This window comes from Drosophila serrata, unplaced genomic scaffold (genome assembly GCF_035046125.1).
Source record: "Drosophila serrata isolate PLE 108 unplaced genomic scaffold, ASM3504612v1 contig_67, whole genome shotgun sequence".
In the NCBI taxonomy this organism is placed as follows: domain Eukaryota; kingdom Metazoa; phylum Arthropoda; class Insecta; order Diptera; family Drosophilidae; genus Drosophila; species Drosophila serrata.
Genome location: NW_028256965.1, coordinates 1 through 11,512, shown reverse-complemented (window position 1 = coordinate 11,512; position 11,512 = coordinate 1). Strand labels below are relative to the sequence as shown.

The 11,512-nt window shown below is 37.2% G+C and overlaps 1 long non-coding RNA gene across 2 annotated transcripts; it reads left to right on the top strand.

Annotated features, from left to right (window-relative positions):
* The first annotated feature begins 359 nt into the window (after positions 1–359).
* Positions 360–2,062, top strand: LOC110182226 (uncharacterized). 2 transcript variants are annotated; one of them, XR_015272883.1, is made up of 3 exons: positions 360–1,109; positions 1,503–1,923; positions 1,994–2,062. It is a non-coding gene; the product is annotated as an uncharacterized LOC110182226 (long non-coding RNA). The 2 variants fall into 2 exon arrangements; XR_015272882.1 differs by having other exon boundaries at positions 1,503–2,062.
* The last annotated feature ends 9,450 nt before the right edge of the window (positions 2,063–11,512 follow it).

Genomic DNA, 11,512 nt, shown 5'->3' with positions numbered 1-11,512 from the left:
AAACTTCCGCGTAAGACAAACTTTCCAGGAACTAGCATTCTGCATACTCTGGTATACGAATGGTATATCCATTCGCCAACACGGCCATACTGACTCTAACACGACCTCGTGTATAAGTAACTGAACGTTTCTCTTTTGCCCCCTTTTCATTCATTTATTTATTTTTTTTTTTTATTTATTAACTTAAACAAATATTTCTAGTAATCCTATTTACTTCTCTTAACTAATGTCAACTTATCAAAATAGTATCAAACTTTCTTAAAACAAACTTTAGCATAAACATTACCATTCTGTTTGGGTTTCTTTAATACTTCAGGTTTTCAAAAATTATGTTTCATGTTCACACATACAGACTTCTTCTTTTTTTTCTTTAATCCAATTCTTTAACTCAATTCAATATTCCAAATATCTAATGCACCACACGCCATGATCAAAACAAACATCAGCTTATTTTCCACTTGTGCTTACATTAATATTACATTATCTCATTATCATCCACTCAGGCCACGATACTGTCTCTTTACATTCTCTTTTCAAACATTTCATTTTTGTGCTTACATTACACCATCCAATTACTCTGCCATTTCCTTTGGCCAGCAGTACAACATATCTTTGCCACCCTTATTTGGGCACTTCTCTTTCGTCAATAACTTCAACATTTTCAACATTCTCAATATTCTCATTATTTTCATTATTATAGTCATCAAACACATTCAGCTCTTCGGGTACTTCCCCTTCTGGTAACTTTCTTAAATCTTCATGCGCATTCTTATAAGTTCGTTTACTGATTATTGACTTTAAAACGTACCTGTCACCCTCTAATACTCTGTTATTTGGAAAGGCCCCTTGAATTTTTGACTCAACTTGGTTTGATGCCTTTCCTCGTTTTTTAGTAAAACAAAATCTACAACATTGTGTCTACGTACTTTCGCCTTACTTTTATCAAACCGTTCTTTATCATTCACTGCTGTAGATACAACATTCTTTTCAGCTTGCGCTCTCACGTTTGACAGGTCAACTTCGTTTTCTATGTCACAAGGTGGAAGTAATCCTAACGGCCTTGATACTTTTCCCAATAACATTTCTAGAGGACTTGCCTTCGTCACTCGGTAAGTTGTACAATTAATTGCTAACTGCACCTCTCCTAGCACATCCTGCCAAGAGTGTATACCCGTTTCAGCCGCCGTTAACATATTTTTCAACGTGCTCATTGTTCGTTCCACTTGGCCATTAGCTCGACTAGCACCGGTGGCAATCAAATGCTAATTTATTTTCTGATCAGAACAAAATTGGTAAACAACGAGTTCTGCCATTTCTCTGAATTTTTCGGTGGAGAATTTCTGCCCTTAGTTCATAAGTTTTCGCAATATCTTCAGCAAAAGAAAAGTCTTTTAATTTGTTTACTATTTCGGCTATATCTGAGTCTCGACGTTGTTTAGCAATTAGCTAATTACTTGAAATTTCAGCCAAGTTAACTCTCTTCTCTTCAACTACTTTTACAGCAAAGGACCCTGGTGCGATAGGGTTTCTCGACAAAAAGTCAACATGTGCCATTCTTTTCCCTTCTCTATATTGATAACAAATGTAAATGACTGCAAAAAGGCCCACCATTGCTGTGTTCTAGGAGTCAAATCTTGCTTATTTCTTGACGCCTTCAATGAGTTACAGTCGGTAAAAACTGTAAAGTTCCTGTCCAACAAATAATGTCGAAAATGTTTAATGGAGTTTACGACCGCTAAGGTTTCTAACTCATACGAGTGATATCTTGACTCTGCAGGTGAAGTTGTTTTGCTAAAATATTCTATTTCCTGGGGTTTGTTATTAATTCTGTGTAATAAAAATGCATCGTAGCCACTGCAATTTGCATCTGTATGCAGTTCAATTGGATAATTTGGGTCAAAAATAACAAGAGCTGGCTCATCAGTAAGTATAGAAATAACCTTCTTCCGTATCTGCTCATGTTCTGCTTTCCAATTAAATTTATTTTTCTCAGAAGTTAAGAAATATAACGGTTTCATTAACTGCGAAAACCCCTAATAAACTGCCGGAAATACGATGCTAATTCAATAAATCGTCTAAGTGATGTTACAGATTGTGGAGGAACAAGGGCTGTTAACGCTACAATTTTCTGAGGGTTTGGACTGCACTGGACCAGCACTGACACTTAAGCCTAAATATTGCACCGATGTTTTCAGGAAGGAACACTTTGTAATATTAAACGAAAATCCAGCCTCTGTCAGAACATTTAAAACAATCTCCAATCTTTCAAAAGCTTCCTCTAATGTTGTGGCAGTTATCATAATATCATCCATATAGACGATAACATAAGAATTCGCTAAATCTCCTAGCGCCTGGATTACTAATCGTTAAAAAACGGAAGGCGCATTTCTAAGCCTGAATGGCACAAATTCACAAATTCTGGCGTCACAAATGCTGTGCACTCTATAGAATCAGCATCCATAGGAATTTGGTAGTATCCACTGGCCATATCTAGACACGTAAAATAATTAACTCCTCGAAGTCTATTTATTTGATCCTGTAAAGGTGGCAGCGGATATTTATCAGCCACTGTGTTTGAATTGCTCTGTATCTGCTCTCTATTGTCAACGCAGAGTCTGTCTGAACCATTTTTTTTTTTTTTTTAACTAACAGTATAGGGCTTGCATAAGGTGAACAGCTTGGCCTTATTATATTACACCTCAAAAGCTCCTCAATTTTCCCTCGAACTAAATCTCGCTCGCATGGACTTAATCGGTATGGCCTTTTCTGAACAGTTTTACTTGGATCGATCAATCTAATTTTCATTTCACCTACTTTAACTTTAGTGCATGGAATTCCTTTTATAAAGTGCTTTTGTTTAAGAGATTGGCATCAAAACAAATTATGCCTTTTTTATGACTTTTTTTATTTAAATAACATAAATTGCGTTTTTGACATCGATTATTTCGAAATTTATTTTAAAAAATTAAATATTTTTTTAATCTTTATCAATCAGACCAATTTTTTATGTAACCATGTTAAAAATACTCGTTTTTAAGAACTTTTAATTTTTTGGCCGCGGTGAACCTTTCTGAAAAATAGCCCATATATAATATTTCTGCAGTTCTGCAGTACGGTTGTGTCTTTCTTGAATTCTCCCAAGTACTATAGCCCCGAACAACATGAACTGAATTTACCAGTGTCAATTAATAGAACGCAACAATAAACCAAATCCAAACTGACAAACTTCTCAAACTTAACACAATACCCAGCAACATTCCCAATAAAGACACCGAACACAAATTTTATGCGTGCAAAGGTTTCATACACTGCAATGAGTTGATAGTTATTGAAGAAGCGGAAGTTTTTGAGAACCCAAAAGAACAAAAGGTCACAGAGGTTAAGAAAATTATGAAGTTCTCCTTGGGTAATACGACCGAAACTGGTCTAATTATCCTTACCTACTCGCTGCTTAATCTCCCAGAAAACGTAAACCTTGGATACAAGAGAGTAAAAGTACGACCACACATCCCCCCGCGCTGCTTCAATTGCTTGCGCATTGGGCACACGGCCAAGTATTGCAAAAGCCCATCAACATGCCTCAAGTGCAGCCGCACATCCCAAATCAACCTAGATATTGGAGAAGTATGCGAAGAAAACCCGAGCTGCTTCAAGTACCGTGAAAAAAACTACCCCAACGCAGATCACATCTCAAGGGACAGAAAATGCCCAGATTTCATAACGTACCAAGAAATTCAAGCCATAAAAACACTGCAAAAATAAGACAACAGTCCAGCCTTGCCCATATATACAAAAATCAACAAAGTGGCTCACTATATTCGACAGGGGCCAAGTCCACCCATAGCCAAACAACACAACAGAAAAAGGCCCAATATCCCCCCAACCCCCCTACAACATCAAACTCACAACAACCAATAAAAAATGCAAGCGAACACCCTTACAATAAGAAGATGACGAAGCTATGTCTAGAAGTTCTCTCAGCACGGAGCACAATAATACGGCTATGTCTACCCTTAAAACCAAAATGTATCCAAAAAATTTGTCAAAAAGAGAGAAAAGATGATTTAAAAATAATAACGAAAATCCAATGCCAACTAGATCTAAAATTAAGTATTTAGTAAACACAGAAAAGATAGGAAAAACGATACCAGTCCCTGAATTAACCCAGAAAAACTATGACTCTTGCAATACTACAATTGAATTTGAACGGCTATATAAATAACCCTAAATTAACCCAGAAAAACTGGGGACGCTCACAATTCTACAATTGAATTTGAACTGCTATATAAATAATTACAACTAACTCCTTCTCCTTATAAAGCAACGCAAACCTAAAATCATGTTCCTCCAAGAAACCTATATAACACTTACCCAAAAATTTCCTACCCCTACGAAAAATTTCACACAACATCCATCCCAGCAAAAGGTGGTGTCGCACTATTAATACTCAAATCATTGTAATACAAACATATCCCCACAAAAACCATTTTCGACTTTATTGCCCTCGAAGTCCAAACAAAAATAAAATTCAGAATATCCGAAGCATACATACTCCCAAATCAGAATTTTACACAAACAGAACTAGAAACAATACTACCAACTTTATTGCCCTCGAAGTCCAAACAAAAATAAAATTCAGAATATCCGAAGCATACATACTCCCAAATCAGAATTTTACACAAACAGAACTAGAAACAATACTACCAACCAATTACATTCCTTCTCTGGGAACAGGGGATTTCAACAGCTGGAATACGTTGTGGGGATCACCCCAAAACAATAGACGAGGACAAACTCTCGATACTTTAATTATTAACAGCAATTATGTGATTCTTAACAAGGGCGAACCCACACACTCCTCGACACATAGTTCATTTACACACCTTGACATAGCCTAAAAGCTCTTATAATTTGGGTGGGTTGAAAAGATCCGCATTGCTTAAAGCTCTGCTGGATAAGCCTTACTTTACTTTGCGTAAAATTTCTGGCGTAAACTAAGTCGCCAATTTTTTTTCAATTCTAATTGCCGAGTACTCAAATTGTATCTATTAGCGTTTTCTTCATATGATCTGATTATATTTAATTTATCATGCCGTCTCTGCAATTGTAATATATCTGGATTTTGTAGCCGAGTGTCGTCAGTTAATAAATTCAAAGAGCGCAAGAGGCTGTAATCCTTGCCGTTTAGAATCATATGTTGACCAAATGGTAGGAGATGAACGTGTGCTACGATGCAAAGATGCTCTTAGAGGGCCGCTTATAGGGTTTAAATTGTCATCCTAATTGGTGTGATCATTTCCTATATAAGCTCTAATCGCGGCTAATACTGATCTATTAAGCCTTTTACTAGCGTTAGCCTGTGGATACTAGATTGCTGTAAGTTTTTGTTGTACTCGGAAACTGGTTAGAAAAGCTTGAAAATAGCTTGACTTAAATTGACTACCGTTATCAGAAAGTATAACTCCTGGTACGCCGAATGTATAAAATATAGGCCCCCTCAAATAGTCGCAGATTTTAGAAGCTATAAACTTTCTAAGTGGACACAAGAAGGGAAGCGGGAATTATGATCGACTACGATAAGTAATCCTATATTTTCTTTCTTTGTTCGAGGATATGGCCCTAATAGGTCAATATATAGCTTTTGAAATGGTCTCTCTGAGGTCAAAGGTTTACCCATTGGAGGTTTTAGAGTCGTGTTTGGGTACGTGGTACGACAAATGACACAATAAGATATATAGTTGCGTATGTGCATCACCATACATGGCCAAAACAAATATCTTTTCAGATTTTCTACAGCTTTACTCATGCCACCATGAGCTGAACTTGGAGAATCATGAGCTTGGTACAAAATGTCGGGAACTAAAGCTGAAGGTATCCAAAGTTTCCATGGATTTTCTCCATTTATATCTCTCGATGCAAATGTAGTCCTCTTATAGTATCCGTCCCTGACTTATAGATCGGAAAATTCAGACTGGTTTTTAGATACTTTCGCTATCAAGTCTAAGTATTCCGCGGTTTTGAAATGTGGAGAATCTAAGACAACTATTGGACCACTTTGGCAAAATTCGGTTCGTTCTGTCGCGATAAAGCGTCTGCTACGACGTTCTGCGAGCCGCTGCGATGCTTAATAATGAACTTAAATGTTCTTAACTTCATTGACCATCGAGCTAACCTTCCTGATAAGTCCTTCAGTCGTATCAACCACTGCAGAGCTGACTAAGAAATTCTGACCCTCGATATATGCACGGAATTTCGTAATTCCTTTTATTACGGCAAGACATTCTAGTTCAGATACGGAATAATTACGTTGCACTTTGGTCAACTTTTCGGACATATATGAAACTGGAAGTTCTACTCCGTCCCTCTCCTGAGCCAGTACGCAACCAATTCCAAAAGAGCTGGCGTCGCACAACAAAATAAATTGATTGGAAAAATCAGGGGTTATAAGAATAGGTGAACTAGTAAGGCATGATTTTAAGGTTTCAAATGCGGTCATGCCTTGTCATCCCATCAAAGCGAAACCTTCTTTTTAAGGAGGTCCGTCAAAGAAAAACTAAGAGTAGCAAAGTTTTCTAAGAATCGTCTATACCATCCTTCTAGGCCTAGGAATCGTCGCAATTGCTTAACCGAAGATGGCTGTGGAAATTCTGCTACCGCTTTAACATTATCTGGGTTTCATATGTCCATTTCCAACTATAAAGCAAAATTTTGATTTGCCGACGTTGATAGTGAGATTAGCTTTACGCAAGCATAAGGCTATCTATTGAAGTAAAAACATATGTGACTCGAAGTCTTCGGACGAAACTAATAAATCGTCCAAATAAACGAAAACTTTGGTCCTTAGATGGGCCGGTATAACTCAATCCATCAGACGGCAAGGAGTTTGAGCTGCACTGCAAAGACCAAAAGGCATAATTTTGTATTGATATAGCGGTCTATTTGGAATTGTAAACGAAGTATATTGTCTAGAATTCATATCAAGCGGTATCTGCCAATATGAATGCTTCATGTCAAGACCACTTATGAATTTAGCTGGAGGTAAACGACTTAATATGCCATCTATATGAGGTAGTGGATATGCGTCTCGCTTTGTAACTTTATTTACTTCTCTCGAGTCAAGACACAAGCTGTTTTTATCTCCCTTCTTTACTAAGACACAATTACTACTCCAGGCGCTAGTTGATTCTTCATCTAAGGCAAGCATGTAATCTACTTTAGCAAACATCAGCTTTTCAACTGCTGGTGAAACTGGCCAATGCCACTGTTTAATAGGACTCGCATCCACAATATCAATGATATGTGTGGACAGACTGGTACGACCTAATCCTTCAGTAGCAAACGATGGAACTGTTTTAATAACTGTCTCAAGGCGAAGTATTTCTCCTTCATTTAACTCATGATACTTTGGAGACACATTATTATCATCTAAGTTACCGATGTCTAACTCTGAAATGAAATTTTATTTATTAGTTTTTTTTTTTTTTTTTTGACACAATCTTACTTTTTGTTCCGTTTGCAGTTTTGATTACCCCAGAACATTTCTTTACATTTTTGTGTTTGAGTAGATTCTGAGTAGTTAAGCCTCCTAAACAACTAATAGATGCTCCAGAATCTAATAATGCCTTATAAATATGTCCTTCTATCGGAATATCAGTATATAGTCTTTGATCAGAACTAAGAACTATTGCCGAAATTAGTTTTTGTCGATCATGACGAACATTCTTCTAATACTCTCTTAATCTTATAGTAGATCGTTTGGGGTTTAAAAACGTCCCAGTACTTTCTTTATTATTAAATATTTCCTTACGCTTATTTAAGTAATTTTGTACCCTTATGTGTAAAGGCGTGGAAGAAAAATTAATCTCAGATTGACTTCCCAAATGTCATGGTCTGTCTCAATATCACCAAATCTACTCCTGAATTCGCCACAAAATGTATTCTAATCGAAATTGTAATTGTTTCGTAAAACTTCCAATACCAATCGCTTGCCTTTCTTGCGAATAAGAGGTATAAATGGTCACATAAGAGACCGAAATCATTACCTAGATTTTGTTTGGTACGTGAACATATCCTGAAAATAAATTCGTCCATTCGGATGCTGGTTTTGCTGTCGTCAAACTTCAAACCTCATTTTTGGATAATTCCTGATACTTTTTCTGGGCTAACATAAGAGTTTGGACTGCTCCTGTTTATGCCTATTTTCTTTTACATTATTACCTGAATAATTTTGAGAATAACGATTTTGATCAGAATCATTCCTACTACGATCTCTGTTGGATTGAATATTCTCGTGTGTGGAATTATTGTGAGTGGTTTGTGGAAAGTGTGGACAACTTACACTTTTTGAGTTTAAATGGATGTCTCTATGGTCTTCCCTATGTAAGAGGGGAGTTGCTCCATTAGATGTGCCTGCCGTTGGCTAACAGTGAATTGTACATAATTCATCATCTCCGTCTGAATACTAAAAGTCACACCGGAAGTTGTTGGAGTTTTTGTCGTGATTGGAGCATATTAAAATTTCCTCTATATGTGTTTCTGCTTGTCATTCCCCTTCTAGGAGGTGTACCTAGGACTCTGCCTGATCTGGTATTTCTTCTAGATGGATAATTATCATTATTTTTCTGATATTCGCTTTCACTAGATATGCCTGCTACTGCGGCATTTAATTCAGAGAACAATGAATTATTAAAATACTATAAAATTCTTTCGTTGCAATTTGCATTGCAAGTGGGACATGTTTAAAACTGTTGGTGTAAATATTTCTTTACATAAAGCGTAGCTGTTTTCGATGCCTTGCGACATGTCTACTGCATTATGAGAGCTATGCTTGGCTGCCATATTCTAGATATTAAATTATAATTAGTTTTGACTATTTGGTTTGTCTTTCTTTATGTCGATTCTCCTGTCAGAAAATCTCAGTTCAATCTATAATTACTAGTGGATTGTAGTTTTGTCTATTGCCTCAAACTCTCTTAGAAAATAGGACAAAATACCAACTTATTAAAGTTTCAGAATAATGTGTTCCAAGAAGATCAGATTGTAAACAAGGTTGAGTTAAATAACGTATGGTGATAAGCTTCTGTGGAATTGAAACAGCTTCCTTTGGTCGATCAATACTCTTTTAAATTGAATCGCATATTCCTCAATTACACTTTCTCTTCCAATCGATGCTCTCAATCCAATAAGTTCATTTATTTAAGTTAGTTCTTTTGTTTTCCTAATGTGGGTGGTTAAGTATAGAGCTTCGTGTGCTAAACAGATATACGACCTGATTCGGCTTCACGTTTGTGCGCCAAAATGTTTAGTGGCCCCACGTTATACGTCAAAATGTGTAGTGTACCTCGTGTTGAAAGGGTTTGTATCCAGTTAATATTCTAATAGAGGGTGTTGTTTACTATTAGAGAGGACCTTGTACTTCCTTCGCTAGGGATGCGCACTCTTGCTATGCTCGGGTCTAGCTCGCCGTGGTCGAGGTTCTTTCTAGCTTAGGATAGTACGACACGATACTACATTTAATTAGTGAGTCTTACACAACAATAATTTACTCGAAAAGAATCGCGAAAGAAAAGGATGGGTCAAGGTGATAATTCGGGTTCACGCCGACTCGTGTATAGTTGAGCAAAGGGATTCTAACGGATATCGGGAATTCAGATGGTAATTATTCCCGAAAGTCTTTTACCCTCCGTACCATGAGAATGATACTTCTGTAGTGGCAAATCAAATCAAAATCTCTACCACATATTTAAGTGAGCGTTCGACATAAGTACGCGACAAACCATTAGGACCTTTTTATTCAAAAGTCATCTTCTTCAATTCAATATTATTTAATAATCCATTTATCTAAATTTAGTTGCTGCCGTAGCAAGTTAAGTTCCATTTACAATCTATCAAATTTAACCTATCATCCGTTCTCCCTAACTATCCCTTAAATTCTACACCTAATCATAATTATTAACAATTAAGTAGCTGTAAGTATTTACTATCGATTAAGGCATGATTAATACAGGGTGCGGCACGAAAACTTGCTGATTCGTTTTTGGCGCCAAGCGGCGGGGAGTGGTCGGGTAAGGTTGGGGAGTGTCTCATGTTTTATGGGACTTCCTGAAGTTTTGTCTACTCCACAGTCAGTCGACATCATGCATTGGACGAAAGAGCAGCGCGCATTTTCCTGCGAGGCTTACTTTTCCAACGGTCGTTTCGTAATTGCATACCCGCCAATTGATACCCGTCGATATGCTTGAGAGAGTTCAGCTGAGCTTCGAAAATCGGGTATCTCAGTGCATTGAAAACGGCGGCCATCACTTGTCCGATGTAATCTTCAAAACTGTGTAATGAAAACTTCAGCATGTGTGTTACAAGAATAAAAAAAATTTGGAATGGTATGTCAACTACTTTTTTTTATAACCTTCTAAAACACCAAGTTTTCTTGCCGCACCCTGTATATAAGCTTAGATTTACTTAGATTTTACCGCAAAATATTGATTTAAAATAAGGACAGTAGAGCGGTATTTTATAAAGAATGATAATAGGTAATTGTTGTTGTTGTTATTTGTTATTCACGACCTTTCATTTCACCACTCCATGATACGCTGTAAAGTTGGGCCCAAGTTCACGGTGGCGTTGAGAGCTGTTGGTCAAAAATGCAAATAAACCTAATCATCAACACGAAAGCCATACTCATGTCAATCTTGCGGGGTAATTGCTTATTATTAAATTGCCAAAATAATTAAATAAAATATAACAAAATCAAAACAAAAACAATGTTGCACGCAGCATACACTGCGACCTGATATGTGCGGAATTAATAAACTGGATCTTCGGCCAGATGGGGGTTTTTTCGCCGCCACGCGTTGATAATAGTTAAGTTATGAGGCGATGTATCCGATCTACATCGAATCTCTCATATGGCTTGGATTCTTTGGTTGCCCAGTTCACATCCGTCACCGGGCGGCTTTTCGCCGCTGCCTATGGATCGTATGAGCCATTTATGAGCCGAAAATGGTCGCTGTGTTGAATTGGCTCGAATAAAATATTCGAAAGCAGAGAAGGTTCTGTTGTCGGGGACTCCGCCACCGATACACCTTTGAAGCTGAGCCCTTCGGAAATCTGCATTAATATTGGGACTCACAACACGGCACTTAATTACCTTATGTTCTCGCACAAATTCACATACAAAACTGCCTTTGACAATCACGGCTTTTCTCGATTTAATAATTTAAAGAATAATAACTTTGAGACACGTGTGATATCCAATTGATTGACGACGTCTCATAAACACAAACGTTCATCGAGAGGATAAGAGAATATTAATAAGGGCTTTGGGAAGCTACAAGCAGGAAAGCTGCAGTTTTGAGCTTTCCTTATATAACTGTGCAATCATACGATCGTAATCTAATGTGATTGGTCATCGAACGCTTCTTTAGCTATAATTGATTTAATGATTGTGAAAAAGCTCTTATCATTTGATTGCGGGGGTTGGTTGAAAAGTTCCGCATTACTTAAAGGCAAGGGT